This window comes from Danio aesculapii, chromosome 13, assembly GCF_903798145.1.
Source record: "Danio aesculapii chromosome 13, fDanAes4.1, whole genome shotgun sequence".
NCBI lineage: Eukaryota > Metazoa > Chordata > Actinopteri > Cypriniformes > Danionidae > Danio > Danio aesculapii.
In genome coordinates, this window is record NC_079447.1 from 22,160,705 (window position 1) to 22,183,591 (window position 22,887).

Sequence of the window (22,887 nt, forward strand, 5' to 3'; positions counted from 1 at the left end):
TGTTATAATTGCACATTTGCAGAGGTTCTGAGTCCTGCTTTTCATGGCACTAACACATGTAACTCAATAAACACTGAAGATCATATGCTTTTCATAGTTTAAATCCAGTTTGTTCCTGTTTAATTTCCCTTAGGTGCTCTTTGTTAGTCCATACCAGATAAACAACATTTCAAGGTATTTTTAAATTACTGGAAAAACCATTTAACGCCAGAGGGAGTCTGGTACTGTAAAGACATTAAAAATAAATACATAAACCTGAAACTGGAGATAAAGTCATCAGGCGCAGCAAAAAAACTGCCAAAGAAATCCACAAGCGGGATTTAAGGTTTATTCAGTCTCTGCTCTGCTCTTCTGGTGCTGTGTTTTAACCACTAAAAGCACAGCTCTTAAAAAAACAGGACTTACATGTAAATCCTGAACTGTGTGCATTCTATTCACTCCAGCAACACACTGACACAATGGGTGAGGTAACACTTGCTGAGAGAGCCAAAAAGCAAAGAAATGGAATGAAAGTTGTTTTGGACCCTTTTCATCATGATCATATGCTTTTAGTGATCTACAATTTGTTCAAATATGCTCCAAAGTAACAGCACTTATCATCTAAATGTGTATTTATCCTGGTCTTGGACGGCTGCTCTGTAGGTGGTTCTTTAAATGGGACACCTGAAAGCCTGCTTGCAGATATGAAAACAGATTTCCCAAATTCCTAATTGAGCATGAGTAATTTACCTCATGCACTTAGAAGTTGTCACAGATACTTATACAAACAGGGATAGCCCGTGACACACTTTCTGCAAGTGAGGCAAATGGAAAAAGCCAGTATTTCCCTGATGCTTTAGCATTTTGCCCAGCACACTTCAAACTGGGCGGAAGGTTTGCACCAGCTTACATCAATGGGGCTTTTCTCCAGGTAAGTGCAAGTCCTCTGGCTTTGGCCAGGGTAAATGTCAGGCCTCGGGAGAGTGAGTTTATCTTGGACCAGTCTGGTATTTTTACACCTTTCATAAAAACCCATGTCTCTGCCACTAAGCTTCCATCACTGGACAGGTGGAATATAATTTTTTCACCCTCAGTCTTTTGTTTGACTCTTTAAAAAAAAAAGAATACACGAAATCCACTAAACACACCTTGTAATGTTTAGAGCTTAATTAATTAACAGATTAAAAGGGACCGTTTACTCAATAAAAATGAGCTTTTAATGCACTCACCCTCAATCCATCAAAGAAGCAGGTGATTTTTTTCTTCAGCAGATGTTTAGCTAAAACCATGGATCTGAAATCATGAAATGATAGTTAATCAGTATTTTGACACAACATTAAGAACACATAAAGTGAAAGTCTGTACAAGAAACAACATTATTCACAATATTATTACCTCTAATCCATGCCCTCTGCGAACTGTTCTGAGTGCATTGACTACAGTTTTGAGGATAAGCAGTGCACAAAAAGAGAAGTACATTTTCTTTAATAACAGACATCAATAAGGACTTTTTCTTTTACGAAACACTGATGTTAAAATGTAAAATGTGCATCATTTACAACATGTCCAATACTCAACCAGTCAGTTTCTTTAATTCAGATAAGATTCAGATACTTTTTTTACTGTTAGTAAAACACATTGATCCTGAAGTCAGGCTATACACTGGTCGCATTTTATGTTTTTAATTAGGTACCAAGAACTGATCATTTAAGCCCCTTTTTTAGCCATTTAAGAATATGAAACATTGCTCCCACTGTTTGTCATTGGCTAGTTCAAAATTTTGAGAATTTTCTTGAAAAATGGCCATATACGGTCTGTTGTTTGTGGAAGCATTTTATTATGACTTATGTGGTCATAAAACCAGAGCACCAACAATTTTTCTTATTTCCACTTTTAAAAAAAAAAGTACATTTATTTTATGCATTTATTAGATGCTTTGGATCATTATTCGTAATCTATTCACACATTCTATGGGATTGGCCCAAAATTCGAGCAGTCATATTAATCAATTCTCTCTACCAATCGAGTTACAACAATATCAGGTTTTTACGAAGATGAAGGGGCACAATGCCCTCACTCACTCACTCACTCACTCACTCACTCACTCACTCACTCACTCACTCACTCACTCACTCACTCAATTTCCTTTGGCTTAGTCCTTGATTTATCAGGGTGTAGCCACAGAGGAATGAACTACCAATTAGTCTGGCATATGTTTTATGTGGCGGATGCTGGGATACCCCCATTCAGTCATTCACACACACATACACTACGGCCAATTTAGTTTATCCAATTCACCTAAACCGCATGTCTTTGAACTGTGGCGGAAACAAGAGCAAATGGAGGAAACCCACACAGAAAGCTGGGACTCGAACCAGGGACTTTCTTGCTTTGAGGTGACAGTGATAACCATTTGCATTTACGCGAAAGTTACTGGGGCATGTCTTCATTTATTATGGACTATATTAGTAAACAGTCCTGTTGGTCATTCGCAGGTACAGCTAGTGACAATATCCTTTAAGTTTTGTTTCATCAGTGTAATTTTATGTTGTAGACAGCAGGTTGAAAACACTATCATAGGTTTTTTTTTCAGCCTGATCTCACGAGAAAAGTATTTTACGTTTTGTCAGTTTAGTGGCTAATTCATACGAGTTAAGTCGTACGAAATTGTACAATTTTAAAAAGGAGGCATGGCACCTAACCCCACCCCTAAACCCAACTGTCATTGGGGAATGAGCAAATCGTACTGAATTGTACAAATTAGATTGTACGAATTCGTACGAATTAGCCACTAAATCAAAAAGTTACAAGTTGCCGTGAGATTGTGTTGGTTTTTGTATTACGTCTGGATTGGTAGCATGAACAGTTAATGGAAATCTATAGACTTAATGGTGTTTTTGTGTTCTTCAGATTCTCCCTATTCATGTTTGGAAATAGCAAAGTGAAGGGTTGTTTACATGCTATTATTGGAGATAAGCCTCGTCTCCCCTAGTGATGTCAACTTTGTAAACTAAGCAGAACAAGTGCAGCATCACATAATGGCAGTTGTTGTTTGTTTTGCTAACCCGCTAAGATGGTTAAGGTCTCCGAAATGGCAGACTTTGCTTTAGGGCTGAATAAGACGTAGAAAGGCTGATGTGGTCTGTTACAATGCCTGTCGTTTCTCCCCACTGTGCCACCCATGAGCTTAAATTGCTAATGGCCCTGCCATGTATAAATACCATTCTCTAGCTAATTAGTCACACTCACCCGCTGAGGGTTGCGGTTGCCGCTCAGACTGTAGGTGAGGCCAAAGGCCCACGTTTAAATTCTCTGCTGCAAACAATACATGTCAGAAAGCTTTATCATGATCATTCTTCTGCGGCGCTTAAGCACGTTGGTTGGAGCTTGAAATGGGGTAGCAAAACAGAGCTGAAGAATTCATAAAAAGGGAACGTGTACAACTCAAGCTATTAAAAGGCAAGAAACTAGACCTCATTTGAAGTGTAAATATGGAGGAAGAAAATCTTTGAATTGTTTGAAGCATAAGTAAACAAAGTGCTTTGATTTATAGTATACAAGCTGTCATATTTTTATTTGTAGGTCAAAACAATAGAAATGACAATGGACTGTAGTTTGATGCAAATCACAATAATGTATTATGTCATAAAAATTTTTATCTGTTAATTTTAATCTGCATTTTTATTACAATAGTAGTGTCGTAACTATGGTTTATCATGCATTGTTTACCATTTGTATAATCACAATTTTAGAACTACCATGGTTAAATTATGGTTAATGTAGGAAAACTGGTGATTTTGTCATTGCCATGCTTTAACTACAATAATCAGGTTTTGTTTTTCAGTTTTTTAAGGGATTTACACATTTCAGCAATTCTCAATGCATATTAAAACGTGTAACAAACAAACAAAATTAAACTGCTTTTAATGGTTGAATCACCAAGAGAAGCAATTTTAACTCTTTGTTTCTTGAGCAGAACATTTGAAGCACTTTATTCTGATGGTCCCTTTTACACATTCAGTTTACTATAGTAATTTGAGTATTAGGAGACTGTTAAAGCCCTGATAAACTACAGGCATAATTGAAGAACAAACTGGCCAAAATAAATCTTGTTTGGAGTTTGTTTTGGAATTCGAAACAGCTTTCCTACATGAACTTTCTGAAAAAGATTGATTTAGCTGGTAAACACATTCAAACTACCATTGGCCTGTGTCCTTTAGTTAGGTGTGGCTCCAAGTCTCTACCTTTTTGGATATAGAAATCTTCAAAATAAAGTGTTAGCAGATATTAAGCAGACACTCTAATGTCTAAAGTGGGCCATGAAATTAAAAATGTTACCAAAAATGAAAAGCAAGTCTACAGTATGTACTTGACATTGTCAGGTGTGAGCTGCTTTCTAGGAGAAATTAGATGGGAGACTTTAAATTAATTTTAAAAAAAGGAAACTGGGTAACACTTTATAATAACTACACACTATGAATCATTTACCAAGCATTAGCATCTAGTGAATTAATTATTTGTTAAGCATTAACTCTACATTAATAAGTGTTAGGAAGCAGTTTATAACTGCAGCTACAAATGCTCTATTCTTGACTTACAACCACATTTATAAAGTGCTTAATAACTGTACTTTTATACTTTGTTAATGATTTATTTTTTATTACTAAATTAACTGCATTATTTACAAACCAGTTGTATTTAAGAGTAGTTGGTGGTTTTTAAGCTCCTTCAGAATGAGTTAGTAAATGATACTAACTCTATTGAAATCAACGTTTATTTATCTTATTATTCAGGCATTTAGTAATGGTTACTATCTATGTTAATAATTGCTTTATTAACTCAATCTCATGCAGTTTTGTAACCTAATCTAAAGTGAGGACTATTTATGCTTTATAAATCCCTTATAAATAACAAATAAAGGCTCAGTGTCAAATGAACAATAATCTTTGCAATCGTATCTCTTAAGTAAAATTACTGTAAAGTTTAAACATTGCTGAATAACAAGAGTGTCAAAATACGACATAAAAATGGAAACAACAACAATATAATAATTTAACAATATAATAAGATGCAATGTTTAAACTGTACAGTCATTTTATTTTAGATAAGATAACAAAGATTTATTTTTTATTAAAGTAGTTTCATTTGTGTGTCTTTAAGCGAGTAGGTATGAATAATGTCTTTTATGTACGCTTATAGTTGTGTAAATTGCTTCTTTGGCCTAATTTGTAAGTCGCTTTGGATAAAAGCGTCTGCTAAATGATTAAATGTAAATGTATGTTCTTTTTTCCTGTTTAGAATATAACTGAGCCTTTATTTGTCATTTATAAGGGATTTATAAAGCATAAATAGTCCTCACTTTAGATTAGAAACTAATTAGAAACACTTTAGATTACAAAACTGCATGAAGTTGAGTTAATAAATGAATAAAGCATTTATTAACATAGATACATTATTATATGCCTGAATGATAAGAATTGTAAATGTTAATTTTAATAGTTTATTAATCATTAACTAACTTATTCTGAATGATATTAAAAAACAACCAACTATGCTTAATAACTGGTTTGTAAATAATGCAGTTGTTAGTTTAATAATGAAAAATAAATCATTATCAAAGTATGAAAGTACAGATAAGCACATTATAAATGTGGATGTAAATCAAGAATAGAGCATTTGTAGCTGCAGTTATAAACTGCTTATTAACGTTTATTAATGTAGAGTTAATGCTTAACAGATAATGAATTCACTTTATGCTTATGCTTAATAAACGGTTTATAGTGTGTAGTTGTTATAAAGTGTTACCGGAAACGGATATGTAGTCTCAACTTCATACAGAGTAGCTAAAGCATTTTCAGTTGCAACTGCATCAGCAAATGCAAACACATCAGTCTCTGGTTTGGTGTATAGAATATGGCAATGCATATGGAAAGTGAGGAGATTGTCATTGAGAAAATAGCAGATGGCCTGGATCTCGCCTCTGGCATTGGTGCCCTCTCCCGCTTCTACTATTAAAACATGATGGGTGGAGGAGGGAAACTTAATATTTCAACTCTGGCTAACAATTTGTGAGCTTCACACTTCACAACAAAAGCGACTGAAAGTTCATTGTTGGATGGCATTAATCATGGCATTGAACCTCGGTGTTACCAGCAGTAAAAGGCAGCCATAAAAACCAGGGTGCTTTCATTTACTGTTGCTTTGAGATCTGTGGTCTCACGGATTCTGCATTTTCTTTTGGTCATATACATATTTCATCTCATCACTGTTGTTTGCAGTGCTTTTCACAGGCTATGTTGGATTTTGTGACACACTGTGTCAGCTAAAACATTTTTAAGATTAATTCATAATTTTTTATGTGCTTCTCTGTGGCATCAAACACGTTTTATATACTTTAAACTTAAAATTTTTTAAGTTCAACAGCTTTTATCCTTAAAAATTTCCAATAAGCTATAGAAGTCATTCATTTCTATGAGGGTATATTTAATTATCATTCTGTTAATAAACTTCTTAATGCAAATTCTTATTTTTGCTAGCACATTTTGAATGTTATAACATGTTTTTAACACTCCTGGTTTGGATAACTGCTCAAAATCACTTGTTTGCAAAGTTTTTATAAAATAACCCCGACATTTTGAATATCTGTGAATTTTGTGGCATTTTTTGCCCCATATATACCCATTAACTTCTGACCCTGCTCCAAATAATTGATCCAAACCATTTTGGCACCAGAAACAAATAAGTTCTGACAGTTCTGACTGTTTTGAGAGGAAGTAGAGCATTTTGAATGTCTTCCTCTCATGAAACGCCTGTTGTTTTTAAAAGCCTGGAAAAAGTAACCGGGGATTCCATATGTGAAAACACGTCACCTGGGCTTCCCTCCTCATTTTCCCCCATCTCGTTTCTTTGAATTACTAATTTGTGCTGTTTTTGGACAAAGAAAAGGCAGCAGCGTTTTACCAGGTTGTTGTGAATCAATTAAGTAGTTACTGAAGTAAATTGCTGGCAAAATGTACAAATACACAACACACTAACCCGTTTGAAGTGCCTTTTCTTAGCTCTCCTTCCAAGTCGAGTTTGCTCAGATCAGAAAGGCTGATATGACTGATTATCGACCAATATTTGGAAGAAACCTGAGATCTGGTCTGGGGGCGACAGTTCTTCCTTTTGATTGGCTGAGTGATGAATTACAAGGAAGTGCGGTAACTGGAGCCGAATCTACCACACGATGAGAGGCGGCTGTGTGTGTTTTATGTAGAGACAGACAAGCTCCCGTTTCCCATTGTCTCTGTCTGAGACTTCCATCAAACAGAGGGTTAATGTTACAAAAGTCTGAAACACTTGAGCAGTGTGTGTGTGTCTGCTAGTGAGCGTCGTTTATTATTAATGAAGTGACAGCAGTGAAGATGTGTGAGAAACATGTCACGTTCCACATCCGTCTTTGTATACATGTCATAAACTCTAGAAAGCTTGTCCATTTCCTAATTGCCCACACAATTTTTTTTAATAGACACATTTTTATGCCATGTAGGGTGTACACTATAAAACTGAATTGGGCAAAAGCAAATAAAAGACAATTCAAAACCAATCAATCAATCTGAGTTTTCGAAGGCAAAATATATCTGCTGTACGAAAGCCCCAACGCTTTCTAATTTAAGGAGATATTTTATGGAAAATGGTTTTAAGTCATTTCCTATCCACACTTCATTATAAATCTCTGAAACACTCCAGAGTTGTCCAGGGGGAAAAAAAGAGCACTGCTGTATTTTAAAGATTAAAGTTATTTCTGCAAGCTCCTGAGAGAAAATCCTCAGGTCATTCTTATATGCATAAGAAACTACAAATCCTTCCTGAAGCTAGAAATTATGCACAGAAGAGAGGAAATTTTCCTTCTCAGGAAAAACATAGATCTTATCAGAGTCACTCTGCTGCTCCAGAAATATCAGAGCTGCCATTGCATCCTGTTGCGCCACCTACAGGCAAACTTTAGGTGTACTTTTTAGTTTTATTTTGTACATTTTTGGTGCAACAGTTTTTTTGGCATTGATTTTCCATGAAGAACCTTTAACTTCAGCCTTAAAAACTTTGCATTCTACAAAAGGCTCTTAAGATTTTAAACTGTTAATAAAATATGGGTATTTTAAGGGATATTAATCCAAATGGTTCTCTGGAAAGCCAAAAATGGTTCTTCTGTGGAATAACTGCAAAAACCTTCTATCTGAAACCATTGTTTTCAAGAATGTAGTGCCCAAAAGTGATGTCTAGAGGAGACGTTTGCACAATATTTCATTTTAGTGACCCTACACATTGAAATAAACCATTAATATATGAGGAACGCTGTACTTGGATCAGAGAAACTTTCATTCATTAATTTTGCTTCAGCTTAGTGTCTATTTTAGAGGTCGCCACAGTGCAATAAACCACCAACTATTCCAGCATGTGTTTTACGCGGCAACCTCCCGCTCTCCCTCATGAAGCAAATATGGAAGTAACTGAAAATGCAATTTATCGAAATTCCGCTAGTCCTGGCTCCATAATAAAGCAGATTTCTATTGAGCCCACTGTTAAAATGGCCAACTTTACAGCAGAAAAAAAAGGTGTTTACAGCCTGGTACAAAGAATGATTTTGGTTCATATAGTTAGTATTACCCTTCATGATAACTGTGAGGGGGGTGAATTTTTTTTGTAACTCATCCGTTTCCTTTATATTAGGTTATATTAAGTTTGCATAATTAAGGGCGTGGCCACTTGTGTGACAGCTAGGCCTCGCTGGTCGCCGTCACTTCACCTCAGCTGATTTCAGCTGATTAGCCACTGAACTCGGCAAATACATCGCATTTTCGTGTTGTTTTATGTGGCTTTACACAGTCAATTGCTTTTTGGAATCATTTTTTTACAATTATCAGATAATATGGCATGCTGTGGGCACTTTTATTGTGCTCACAAACCATTCACATGGTCTCCATTTCCCAGGTGAGTGAAATGATATACTTATACCATCGCTATAAATGTATTTGTTTTATTTAAGATAATTTATTACTTATATTTTTCTTTAGACCTGTAATGCACTGCAGAATCTGACAGATTGATTAGCTATAGGCTCTAGAACAGTCATCTGAAGCGTTGTCATACAGTGTTATGCTGGATTTCATCAATAGTCTTGCATTTACTAGCACAGACTATATTTGAAGTGTTTGGAAGTAATTCGCATTTTCCTCCTGTAGAAAATCGTCATAAGAACAATGCTTTAGTGGCTCTATGTGTTACAACTGTGTTTTTAAAGGTCTAACCACTATATTGATATAGAGTACAACCAAGCACATGTGGTCAGAACACAAACGAGTCGCAGGTAATGAAGTATTAAGCAAAATACCAGCATGGGACTCGAACCAGTGACCTTCTTGCTTGTGAGGCGACAATGCTTACCACTGAGCCACTGTGCCGCCTCCAGCAAAACTAGAAATAAACTGTCAGAACTAATCTGGCTGCTGAAATTAATTTTCCCCATTTCCAGAGGAAGTGGAATACAGGTGTTCTTTTTAGCACAAACCAGGAATAAAAAACAACCCTTACTTTGGATGACCTGGGGGTGAGTACTGTAAATCAACAGGAAAGTTTAATTTTTGGGGGAACTACTGATATAATCTTCATCACTGCTAAATCCCAATAAATAAGTGACTTTGTTGGTGAATCCACATGAACAATGCTGTGATCAAAAAACCCATGGCAGACCACAGCTGATAAAGTTATGCCAGAATGAGCTAGCATTCATTCACAGCTTTCAGAACCGCATGTTCATGAACTACTCAGCATTTTCTAACATTATATTTATGACTCTGACCTATTTCTGGTCTTTACTTCTATATTTGACATAGAGATTTCAAAAAGAGGACTAACCATCTGGGCCCTTTTGATACCGAGACAGAGATTTCTGTCTTTGTCTTCACAAATCCAATTAGCAGAAACGGCCTCTTTAATGACCACGTAGATCCATCGCACACTTTGTGGCCATCACTTTTAATGTCTCAAATCAAACAGCGAATGAAGGCAGCAAAGAAAGGCAGTCTTCTCCCGTTCTCCGGGTGGAAAACAAACGACCCGAATTAGAGGTCTCATCAGTACTGTCTCCTGGATCAGAGCTCCTCTGCCTGTCAAAGTCACGTTTTAATCGCCAAGGTAATTTGAATTCACATTAATGAAAACAAATGGCTCCCTGAGCTCCTGGCGCTCTGTGTAATAAATTATTATTGCTCCCAACAATCACATCTCCATGCATTTTTCAATTACACGCCCCCTGTTGAGTTACTCAAGGATAGCCCACTTTGATGAAGATAAACGATCTTCCCGGGACGTCGGAGTGTCTGCAACCTCATTGTAATAGTTTTCTAATTTAGGCACATCTCGCATGATGTGGGACGTGATTTATCTGTCTATATCTCTGGCTTGACATTGCAGTAATATAATTGAAAGCAGGTGCTAATTACACTTTTGATTGGGTGGGAACATTAACAAACAGAAGACGGCATCTTGATCGGAAAACCTATTTTCCGGAAGGCGATTTAACAGTAATTAAACAGAGTTTTCTTTATAAAAGTCAAAGTCTGGGTTTTACTTTTTTGCGGACAGTGTCTTTTGGTTAATCAAACCGCTGCTGTTTCAAAGTGTTGTCGATGCCCTCTCCATCTGGCATTGTGGTTAATTGGCATCCCAGATTGCCCTACAAGCCAAGTAATCTGTTCTCCAATGTCACCATCCCCCTGTCTGTCACCAGCAGAGGCTCAGGTTTCCTGATTCAAAGCTGCTCTCAGTCACTGATGCAAACCGGATCCCTGCACTGTAAAACAACTTTCAGATTTATCACCTTTGAAATAATATTTCTCATTCTTTATCCACAATAAAAATGATCGACTGGGCCAATATAAGCAATAGCGCTAGGAAAAAACATACAGAGTCCTGTGAACTGTTTAAACACGCCTACATCACACACTCGTGTCTGTGATTTATAATCCCAATACACGCACCTCACAGGATCTCTGGAGAGCTGTATTAGTGCTGTCATCTCTTCCACAAAGAATGAGTGAAGTTCTGCAGGCTCGCATTGCAAGGGAACATCATTAAGATGTAATTGCTGGATGGTTAACATAGCAGGGCACGGGATTTAACTGCATTTTGAATAAAGGTGTTCATTCGAACAGAGCATACTTTGGGAGCTTGTTGCCAACCCACAGTGGTGTTAATGGCAGGCACTCATTCAATGTCTCTCTCTCTCTCGCTGCAAGAGCTTACCATAATTGTCACAGAAAAGCCAGTTTTTGAAGATGGGCCGAGACACAGGCCAACCAGTGGGTCTAAAAACAGATGGTTTCTTTTACTTGCAAGTAGTTTTTGTCCCCACAAAGATATTTCATATATATATATATATATATATATATATATATATATATATATATATATATATATATATATATATATATATATATATATATATATATATATAAATATATATGTGCAGTATACTGTATATAGACTATAAGCTGTAAATATATATGTACATACAGTTGATGTCAGAATTATTAGCCCCCTTTGAATTTTTTTTTCTTTTTTAAATATTTCCCAAATGCTGTTTAACAGAGCAAGGAAATTTTCACAGTATGTCTGATAATATTTTTTCTTCTGGAGAAAGTCTTATTTGTTTTATTTTGGCTAGAATAAAAGCATTTTGGTATTTTTTTTTATTCATTTAAAAATTATTATTATTATTTTTTTTCGAAAGCCTAAAGAACAAACCATCGTTACACCATAACCTGCCTAATTACCCTAACCTGCCTAGTTAACCTAATTAACCTGGTTAAGCCTTTAAATGTCACTTTAAGCTGTATAGAAGTGTCTTGAAAAATATCTAGTCAAATATTATTTACTGTCATTATAGCAAAGATAAAATAAATCAGTTATTAGAAATGAGTTATTAAAACTATTATGTTTAGAAACGTGTTGAGAAAATCTTCTCTCCGTTAAACAGAAATTGGGGAAGAAAATAAACAGGGGGACTGATAAAATGCTGTATATGCTTCTCTATATATGAATTAGCTATATATATATATTTATTCAACATAAATTAATTGATATATATTTTGTTTATAAAAAAAGGGCAGCACGGTGGCTGAGTGGTTAACACTGTCACCTCACAGCAAGAAGGTTGCCAGTTGGCATTTCTGTGTTCTCCACATATTTACGTGGATTTCCTCCAGGTGCTCCAGTTACCCTCACAGTCCAAAGATATGTGGTATAGGTGAATAGGATTAACTAAATTGGCCATAGTGTGTGAGTGTGTGTGAATATAGACGCATGTCAAGGTACTTTAAAGAGTATGCAACTATGGAAGGCTACAACAGGCATGCACTCAATGCAGAAGTATAAATTGGCACTAACCTGATAGAACCGGCTTAAACTGGAACTTCTTTTGGAAACCATGTCTATCGACCAGATAATGTCACCCGATTTGAATGTTATCACTCAATTGAATAGGCGTTATCAGTGGTTATCAGCTGATAGATATGGGCCAGTAGTGGCCTTCTGCACCTACTAGTAGGCTCAGAAGGTTGTTATCATCCATCCACCACATGGTTAATCATATATGGATCACATACGGCTGCGGCTGGATGTTAACGAGTATTATTCATATTATGTGGTATAGGTGAATTGGATTAACTAAACTGGCCATAGTGTGTGAGTGTGTGTGTGAATGAGAGAGTGTATGGGTGTTTCCCAGTACTGGGTTGTGGCTGGAAAGGCATCCGCTGCGTAAAACAAATGCACTAACAAATAGTTAGTGGCTCATTATGCTGTGGCGACCCCTGAAATCAGGGACTAAGAAGAAAAAAAATGAACGAATAACTAAATATTTAATCAGATTAAATATTAAAAAAACATATTTTAACATTCACACAGTGTGTAGGTAAAAGGAACAATTAAATAAAAATAAACTATAATAAACAATAAAACTATACACTTCATGACTGATTATTTTGAATATGATATAAATTATAATTAAATCATTGATTCAGTTAAAAAAGTGCGTTGACCATACAATAAATAAAGTTATATCAATGTCAATCAACAATATGTGTCAATCGCTGAACAGACAGGTCAGGTTAACAGAGGGTCACGTTTCTCTCCGTCCCGCTCACTTAAAATGAAACACCACAACCACAGCTGCAACAGCGTTCACTTTTCACAAGCTTGGCCTCCTCTCTGCTGGCAAGCTTAATCCTGAAAAATAACACCAAGTGCTCTTCCATTCAACTTAGGGACAGACGGTGATGTCTTCAGAGCACTCTTGCCAAGTGACATGAAAAGGTCTAATCACCAGAGAGGTCCTCCAGTGAGCACTTTTCAGAAGCATTTTTGGTTATTCCATTGACTTTACTTGTCCTTGGAGAACCACTGAACCCTCTAATATGATGTAGATAAGGCTTGGCTTGCAGATGTACAATTCGTTCTACCTCCCAAGTCATCACGCTGGTAATGACTACTCTTCCATATTAGACTGCTGGCACAGCGTGATATAAAGGGATTGATTTACCCATCTGGGGCCTAAAAAGCCTTTTCAGGCTTTATAAGGCTAACATTGTACATTAAGGAATAGTGCCTCAGTTGAGACCTTTAAAAAAAAGCCTGGAGCAACAAACCCGCATTTACACAAAGAACAATGCAAATGTCAAAGAGATAAATACTTAATGTTAGGTAATCACAGGTAATGTTGAAGCAAATATTGTGTCTAACCAGCCAATCACTAGCTAAGGCAGCAACTCAATTCATCTATAGACATCTGCTGTAATTCAAATTCACCATTGAAATGGAGAAAAAAGGTCATTTTCACTGTGCCTTGATGTGTACAATTTTAGAAAGACGCATGTCAAGATACTTTAAAGGGTATGCAACTATGCGAAGGCTACAACAGGCCTACCGCATGCACTCAATGCAGAAGTATAAATTGGCAATAATCTGATAGAACCAGCTTAAACTGGAACAAACCATGTCTACCGACCAGAAAATGTCAGCCAATTCATATGTTATCCCTCAATTGAATGGGCTACTAGTGGGCTCAGAAAGCTGTTATCATCCATCCACATGGTTAATCAGCTATATATCACATACGGTTGCAGCCGGAAGCTAACAAGTATTATTTATATTATTCATTAAATTTCCCATTAATTGTATTTTATTAATGTCTACCCCACCCTCAACACTAAACCCAACCATCACAGTAATGTAAAAACAGATGCTGATCTGGAGTCTTCTCTATTAGTATAGCTGATTAACCATGTGGATGGATTATAACAGCCTTCTGAGCCTACTAGTAGATAACCTCTGATAGCGCCCATTCAATCGAGTGATACCATTTGAAGTGGGTGACAGTGTAGCTTGTGTTACACTACACTATGTTCCAAAATTTTCATCACATGTTTTTTTAATTGTTTCTTCATAATTCATAAAAAAGGTAAGCTGTTTGTCCAGTTTTCTGTCATACATAATTCATATGTAGCATTGTTTACAAAGGGTGCGATTTGTATAATATTAAAAAATGTAAGCATAATGTCTATAATAGCTCCTACGCTGAACGTTTCCATATGTTTACCAAGCTATAAAGTAACAGAGACTCAGCAGATCGCACTGTTTTCTGCTCAGGGCTGCTGCTGGCCAAAAGGGTGCCCTCAACAAAAACCCACAAACATTTGTATTTAAACATGTATTTATTTATTTATTTATTTATTTATATACATTACAATAGTTTGACTCATTTTAGATTACTGATCTTTCAGAAATCACAGAATGAGTCAGTTATGTTATTTCATATTGTAATGTACAAAAATAAAAAAACAGCCTATTAAAAACACACCAATCCACCGATGTAAAGACTAAAGAGACTTTATTGTCTGCAAATAATTATATAATATAGAATTATATAATAACTATATAATAATAAATAATACATACAGTGAAATAATTGTGCAGTGCATGTGTATGTTGGTGTGCAAACAGAATTATAAAGTATTGCACAAGTTAATATTAATAATTGAGTTTGTGTAATTATCAGCAACATGGGGAAGAGAGCAAACGCTAAAAGTCATAAAGCATGTCCTGTCATAGTTTATAGCACAATACACAGCAGCAAAGCAAGAAACTGAACGTAAACAACAACAAATCAGGCAGATTTGGTGCAGTTGTGGAGAAGTTTAAACGTTAGCCTCAATAATTTCCTTGAACAGCCAAAAATATAACAGACTGCTGTTGTCTTTTCGCGGGCATAGAGCTGCAACTTGCAGCCGCAAAGATAAGTAGACCGGACTGCGCCATTGGGCTATGCGCGCACACGGATAAAATTACGTCACATGTTTGTTTTTGCGTTCGTTATAAAAGGATTTTTTTTTTATGTATTAAACAACATATTGTCAATATATATTTAATTTACACTCAGTTTATGTTAATATTATTAAATAAATATTAATAACTTTTTTTGAGCAACCAAGATGGTGCCCCTCTCTGGAGTTGAGGCCTGCGTACTCTGCGTATAGGGAGTGGCGGTACTGTTTCTGCTCATGGCCATTTCTGTATACAGTACAGTCAGTGCAAAAGTTCTAGGCACTAGTATTTTTACACACAAATAAAGGTTTACTGTTGGTTATTTCTATATTGTCTGTGGCATGTCAGTTTGAAATATCAATTTACATTTACAAACATTATTTTTGTCTTTATTAATTGTAATTATACACTGAGATTATTGTCTGCACAAGAAGTCTTACAACAGCCAGTGCTCCCCACAGATCTGATCTAATCATCATGTAGTCTGGAATGATATGAAGAAACAGAACCAACTGAGACTAACTAAATCCAGAAGAACTTTGGCAAGATCTCTAAGATGCTTCAAAAAAACCTACCTGCAAAGTTACAATATTGTTAAAAGTTTTAGCACTTGATTAAAAATGCTGTAAAATGAGAATGCTTTCAAAAAGAATGCATACATACATTTTATTTATCAGTTTAACTGAATCAAATCAATGTTTGGTATGAGCGCATTTAGCATTTAAAACACTTGGTACACTTCACCATAGTTTTTCAGGTAGCTTTGCAGGTAGGTTTTTTGTTTCAACCTCTGTAAAAAATCATGGATACCTCTTCAAAACACAGAGCACTTGCATTGCCTGCCCTATTCTAGGCATGGGCCGGTTTAAGATTGTGATGATATGATAACCTTGAATTAAAATATCACGGTTTCACAGTAATGTGATTACTGCTGTAAAATATTTTATTTTTAAATGTCTGGGTAAAGAACATAAACTTTCCCCCTTTGAACACAATCCCCTCACTGACTCTTTTGCCCCCCCCAATACACCCCCACACTCCTCTAACTTATACTCTATACAATCACTGCACTCATCATCATTTAACATTTGCACATTTAAAATTTGCACATATTCATTGCACTGATTCATTTATTTGAACTGTACATACCCACTGCACATGGACATTTGTAATTATGTTTATCTGCACACTTCTGATTATTAATAGCATCCTGTACATATATTCATTTATTGTACATCTCTGTTCATAATGCTAATTCTGTTCATAGTGCTAATTCAACCTGTATATAATGTTCATAGTACATTCATCTGTAAATATTACCATAGTTTTTCTATAACTGCACTTAATAACCTATACCTATATCCTGCACTTGCTGCTATTGCACTCCTGGTTAGACCTAAACTGCATTTCGTTGCCTTGTACTTGTACATGTGTAATGACAATAAAGTTGAATCTAATCTAATCTAATTTTATTTGAAGGAATATTTCAAATATTTTGGAACAGTAGCTTTTGATGTGGAGGGTCCTTTTCTGCTGGAGATGCTGTTGCCCTAAAAAAACGAAATAAAATTGGTGCAAAAAAACACATAAAAAAAACAAAAACTGTACATATACCGTAGGAATGGTATAACACAAAATTTTGGCGGTTTTAAAATCTGACTTTCCAAACTGCTGTAAACCTTAAAACCGATTATCGTCGATTTATCGTCCCATGCATATCCTATTCCTCTGTTTCTGCATGTCCAGCTTCTTTACGACCAGATTATTCCGACTAAACCTACAAGCCTGACTTGTCATAATAAGCTTTTTTTTTTTAACTTTCCAATGACATCCTTTTCTTTTGCTTGGTAATGGCCACCATTAAGAGGTTTTATGCCTGGAGCGTATGCTTGGGGAATACTTTCTACACAAAGTACAATGTAAAAACCAAACACACATGCACCAGCTGCACTGTATTAGCATAGACGGGCAGATGAGCAGCCAGGAGCTGAATTGTTTATGTATGTAGAGTTCAGTTCCATTTACCTTCCCAATATAACTTTCCAAGCAGACCTCTTAAATACTTTTAAATGTGTTGTACTGTGTGCAAATCCCTGGCTTTTCATATCTTTTAAGCTCACATCTATACTTCATCTTGTAGCTCTCAAGAAAACTGGTCATATTGTACCGCTCGCATTGGAAGAGAGCCCTTCCTGCTGTTAATCAGATACATGACTACATGGGGGATACGGCACAGGTGAAACTCTATTACTTAGCCTTCAGCCTCCTAGTCAACACCTGCCATGTTCTTCTAACCATCCACGCTCTTCTGCTTTTTCCATCATTTCCTCTCGTCCTCTTTTTGTGAATATAAGAAGTCTTTAAGTGAAGCTCCAGCTGTATGTACACAAGACGTCTTCTGTCTGCATATAAGTCTCTAGCTTCCCCCAAAAATCCATTGCCTCCCCTTTATGAACTGATCCTTTGCTCTCCATAATTCACTGCAGATTCACAATATGGCTCTCTTAGCACACAGACTAAAACTCATGAAAGCCATTCAGGCTACAGTACATGCAGTACTAACACACCAAATGGAAATACCATACTCTTCTCAAGTCAACTGATTTTATAAACAGTAAAAGCCTGTTTACACTAAGAACTATTATAAACTACTATACTATCCTACAGTGCACATAAACTGCCATAAAGATAGCTATATCAATAACTATATTAGCATACATACCAATGGACGATAATGTTCTGTTTATTACAAGCGTGCTATACACTATAAACCCTGCTGTTGTCATTACTTAAGATATTAAGTTAATATAACTTTATATTACTTAAAATAACAAGCTTTGGCATCAAAACTGAAACAGGTGTGTTTAACTTGCTCATTAGGCTGCAAAAAACTTTTAATTATGGTGGCTTGAGAAAGCCAACAAACTGTTATACTACATAAACTTAATATTCTTCTTAGACTATTTTATGAATGCATCTCCTCCTAGACCGTTCATACTACAACTACCAAACTAACTCCAAACCACCAAACTATACTGAATTAAGTATCTATATCCTTTTCAACTGATCCGACTTCGGATCAGATTCCCAAACACTGACCCGAAAAATTCGTAAAGTCCCATTGACTAAACATTAGACCAAATTTCTGACCTCATACCTTTCTGCCAGACTGTCATACAGACTTAAGGTTGGGCTCATTTAACTCAGACTACCAATCTGCCAATTACTGATGACCTTTCAACTTACTAGCCACACCCTAGCAACCAATTACAGCACCCTAGCAACTTTCTCATAGACTTCCATTATAAAATAACTGCCATTGACTTAACATTGGACATACTAACAAACCCATTCATACTAACAATATACTGATCAAACTAGAAACATAATAACAACATGCTAACTCATACTAAATTCATGCTAACAACATCCTACTTTTTACCAGAAACAGGCTAGCAACATGCTAATTCATACTGAATTCATGCTAGTTTATAATAGACACATGCTAATTCATACTAAATTCATGCTAGTTTATAATAGACACATGCTAATTCATACTAAATGCATGCTAGTTTATAATAGACACATGCTAGCAAAATGCTAATTCATACAACATTCATGCTAGTTTATAATAGACACATGCTAGCAACATGCTAATTTATAAAAGAATCATGTTAATTTATGTTCTCAACTGCCTAGCAACTACTTAGAACAGCTTAGCAACCACATAGCAACTACTTAGCAATGACCTAGCACACCTTAGCAACCACCTAGCAACACCTTAGCAACCACTTAGAACCCCCTAGCAACCACCTAGCAATGACCTGAAACACCTTAGCAACTGCCTAGCAACACATTAGCAACCACCAGGCAACTGCCTAGTAACACCTTAGCAATCACCTAGTAACACCTTAGCAACCAATCAGAATACCCTAGCAACCTCCTAGCAACGACCTAGAACACCTTAGCAGCTACCTAGCAACACCTTAGCAACCACTTAGCAATGCCTTAGCAACTGCCTAGCAACCACTCATAACACCCAAGCAACCACCTAGCTATCACTCAGAACACCCTAGCAACTACTTAGCAACACCTTAGCAATCGGTCTTTAATCGCGGTTTGTGGATGTTAAATCAGGTTTATTTTGTACATTAATATAAGAGATATCCATACAGCAATGGATTTAACCAGTATCATGTCACATATGCGTGCAAAACGAGTGCAAAGCTTAAAATGCTGTCTCTCTCTCTCTTTCTGTGTGTCTGTCTGCGTGTCTGAGCTATGTGTGTGTGTGTGTGTGTGTATGTCTATGCTACGTTTGTGTGTGTGTGTGTGTGTGTGTGTGTGTATGTCTGCGCTACGTTTGTGTGTGTGTGTGTGTGTATATGTCTGCGCTATGTGTTTGTGTCCTTGCTGTGTGTGTGCGTGACCTTAGTAATGACATTGTGTGTGACTCATTGTTGCAAATCCACAAAAAAATGCATCAAATACTGATTGTTAAAGTTCTTACTGTAGTATTTCTCACACAAGTTATGTGAGATCTGCTTCCTGAGGCAGCTGAGGGTGGCGATTGCTGACAGGCACGTGGGAACGGTGGACGGGGAGGACTAGCCTTAAAGGCCCAATACAAAAAAACAGCAAAATCTTTTTTGTAGCTGTAATATAGACACTTTAAACAGCTATAATAAATAATCTGATGTGTGTTTTGAGCTGAAACTTTACAGACACATTCTGGGGACTCAAAAGACTTATATTAAATATGAAAAAAGGGGTAACCTATGTGCCCTTTAATGACCAACAATGAGTCATTTTGGATTCTAAAAAAGTGTTTAAAAGTCTGAAGTCTGCAAATGAATAGTTTCTTAGAATAGTTTGGGTTCTTTCATTTCTTTAATTCAAACCTCAGTTGAAGAACTCAACTGTTGGATTAGCAACAACTTCAATGTAATTCTTTGGACTTGATTCAGGAGAACGTTGAATAGTTCGTGCTGTATTACATTGTGTGCTATTTTTACATTTGTTACCAAAAAAGTTATGTCTGCACTGCGCTGTGAACTCAAGGCCTGTTGGATTTACAAGGTGGCTGTGAGATCATTTCCACACTTTCTGCACTCTTATAAATCACTGGCTCTCTCCAAATACACGCTTCCAAATGACTTTACCATGACAATACACCCACACCCACTTTACACAGGAATGAAATTGACCATCTTCTTGAACTCTTCAGCTCGGCGAGAATAGCAAAGGCTCTGGAAGTGTTATAAAACTGAAAGAAGAGCTCGGTTAGGTATTATATTAATTCCTAAAGTATGTTCAAATTTCCGCACATGCGGTTTCAGTTGCATGATCAATGACTGGAGTATGTCAGATACCAACCACATCCTCCATCAGTTTCCTTCTGCAAGAGCAATAAATCAGGCAGTGCTGAAAGAATTGCACCATTTTATTTCTTGCTGTTGTCAACAAATGGAGTTTCATGGGATAGCTATTTTATAGTCACACTGTAGATGGAAAAAAATGCCTCAGCACATGCATGAACCATAATAATAGTAATTAAATAAAGCTGCATTGCCAACAACTACAAAATAATACAGGCAAACCATTCCACCATCACATCATGTTTACTATAAGGCAACAGTGGCATTGTTGGTCTTTGCTAATTGGAAACATTCGGAGAACAAGATGAAGAAAACAGAAGCAATAATGAAATCCAGATGGGTTCTTATTATTGCAAAACATGCCTGAAATCACAGCAGCTAAGAAAACAGTGTTTCATTTCCAAAACATAAAGGTAGCTTCTCAACAAAGAGTGATTGTTGAATTAATGATAATAGGGAACATCCCTCCTGATGTGAAATGATCACTCATTTGTGGTTTAGCACTTTAAAAAGCTCAAGAAAACTCGACGGCTGCTAGGGTTCAGAATACCAACAAGGCTTGGAACAGGCAAACTTGCTAATCGTGTTTTTGCCCAAACGTTTGGCTTTGAAGGCTTTCCTCCTCTTCTACAAGGTCAAAAGGCTTTCCATGCTGTCACAAGAGCCCGTGTGAGAGGCGCTATTTACTTTGCAGTAAAAGCAGAGTGGGAACACTCTTCCCCATGTGCCATGGTGTTGGCTGTAAAGTCTGTTTTTGTTTCTCCTGCTGAAATTTATCATCCGCAGTGTGACTGCAATGACAACTGGAAAGCTCAGGATGTGTACAGATCAGATGCAGGAAGAAAGGCTTTTGAGCTGTCCTAAAATAATATCTAGGATTCGGTGAGCTGCTATATGTTTAGTGTTGCAGATCTTTGTTATTGAACAAATATGTGAATAAAATGAAGACAAGGAAAGCGCAGAATAATTGAAAGGTTCTGATTAATGACTCAAGTTTTCTTCAGTAATGCCATTTCATTGGAAAATTCTTTAATTTATTTTTATAAAATACCATAGACACGTATAAATATAACGGTCACAGAACATCCCCGCTCGTGTCAAGGATGTTCCCAGAACGTTCTGTGAAGGTCATGGTGTGGAGGATTGGGGGACGCTACTGGCAGACCTTTACAGAACATTCAGAATGTTCTAAGGGCATTTAAGGGATTATATATTTTTGGGAAATTCAATGTTTTCAAAATCATGTTGGCATCAAAGACATTGCCTAAAATTTTTCCCAGGAAGAAAAAATTCTTTTGAAGCATTTGGGATATTATTGGCAGTACTTCACGGAATATTCATAATATTATGATTATTTTTAGGTGACCATATTTTATTAGGAAATTTGATGTTCTCAGAAGATCCTAGCTGTTCTGTCAAATTGGTGGGGTATGTTATTTAGAGGACCTCCATAACATTTCTGAACATTTAGGGCACCATCGCAGAATCAAACCATAAAATGAAATTAGCTGTATATTGTGGAATGTCACGGAATTAAATTTTGGATGCATAAATCACAAGTGGTGCTCAACAGCTGATCAAATCACATTATGACTTGTTGTATATTAAACTAAATATGACATTTGCAGTTGCTGCATGTTTTTGTGAATGAGTTGCACAGTTTGGCTTGCTACATGTACACGTGTGTGTGCCACTCATGGTCTTGTTTTAGGAATGTCCCTCAAAAGAAAAGAAGAGACTTTTGTAACCTTTAGAGAACTTACAGGGAATGTTATGCAAAGTTGCGCAAATACAGTTCCAGCACTGATTTAAATCTCAGATAGTTTTAAGCTACATGTTTTCAAATAATTAAAAGCAGCAAGCTCACAAAACCCAATTATTCAAGCATCAAACTGGACTATATTCTCAAAAGAATTGTACCATTGTTTTCTGTGATCTACTTTCTTTGATTTGAAAAAGGAAACAGTAGATATTTGGGATTCATCAAAAAGAAATGAATCATAAACAAGACGTCTGTAATTGAAATGCATTAGTGGCTAAATTACATTAAATATAATTATCATCATGCACAAATAAGCTTCAGGTTTATCTTTAATCTTTCTTTTTCTAATAGTTTTTTTTATATATTGGTGAATATGTATCATGCTTTGTTTAAGTTCATAAAATG